General features: G+C 41.0%; 1 non-coding gene across 1 annotated transcript; it reads right to left on the reverse strand.

Moving 5' to 3' along the window:
* Positions 1-597: 597 nt before the first annotated feature.
* On the reverse strand, positions 598-669 carry trnag-ucc (transfer RNA glycine (anticodon UCC)). The gene has a single exon. It is a non-coding gene; the product is annotated as a tRNA-Gly (tRNA).
* Between the last annotated feature and the right edge of the window lie 398 nt (positions 670-1067).

The raw sequence follows: 1067 nt of genomic DNA on the forward strand, positions 1-1067 counted from the left end.
TATCGTTGTAACACAAACAAAAAAAAAGTGTGGACTAACCCAACTCTATTGGAAAACTTAACGAAATGAAACATCATTTAACTACGAAACAGGCAATGTTCGAATATAGTAAAATTGCATAAACCATACAAAACTGGTCTTCCTGCGACCGGAATGATATTGTGAAACTTGAACGAATGAGAAAAAGGTATAATGTGCTGTTTGTAATTCTTAAGCTTCCAAATGGTTTTGAGGTGCGAATGTATTTTAACCTTGAAGATATTTGACGCATTTAAACCTCCTTCCTGTCCACGATAGAAGCTGCTGGATCTGTTCCGAATTTCCAGCGGTTTCTGGAATTATTTAAGGTTTCTGACGATAGCAATCTCTCACTTTTCCAACAAAACAAAACGAACCTTATGTTGCAAACAATATTCAAATAAGCAATGGGCAGCAGAGAGCAAAGCTTTCGAGCAACGCTGCCCGGATTGTCACGGCAATTAACAGGAACCATCGCCATGAAAACCCTAAAGCAATCTGACAAATCAATTTCGCCACAGAATGCAACGTTGGTGCTCAAGACCTTTCCTTGCAAAACCACAGGAAAAGCCACGACACTGCGATAGCCGGGAATCGAACCCAGGTCAACTGCTGGGAAGGTAGTTATGCTCACCACTACACCACCACCGCGCTAGCAGGTAAACTGCCGCTTTTCCTTAACACAAATAACAAAGCCTTGATAGTCACCAACTGTACTGGGGCTGAAAGCAAAACAAGAAATTGCTTGTAAAACGTCAACAGGTCTGAAAACATCAGAATAAGAAGCCTTCAGCCCTTAAGAACAATCACTGGGTCCAAAAGGTTCACTCCCCGCAAATGCTGCCGGACCTGCTGAGTTTCCACACTGTAATGTAATCTAATCTAATCTTTCCCAGCAATCTTTGTGCTGAATCTCAGATCTGCAACATCTGCAGTTATTTGTCAGATAGAAAACAAACGTTGAGACATTGAAGGGGATATTTGATCAGGTGATAGTCCTCTTCATCCACAGATATAGATGGGATGGAATATAGGATCATGAAATTCTT

The sequence above is a fragment of the Chiloscyllium plagiosum genome, unplaced genomic scaffold (assembly GCF_037043375.1).
Source record: "Chiloscyllium plagiosum isolate Xiang-an unplaced genomic scaffold, Cpla_swu_hap1 HiC_scaffold_42, whole genome shotgun sequence".
NCBI classification, from domain to species: domain Eukaryota; kingdom Metazoa; phylum Chordata; class Chondrichthyes; order Orectolobiformes; family Hemiscylliidae; genus Chiloscyllium; species Chiloscyllium plagiosum.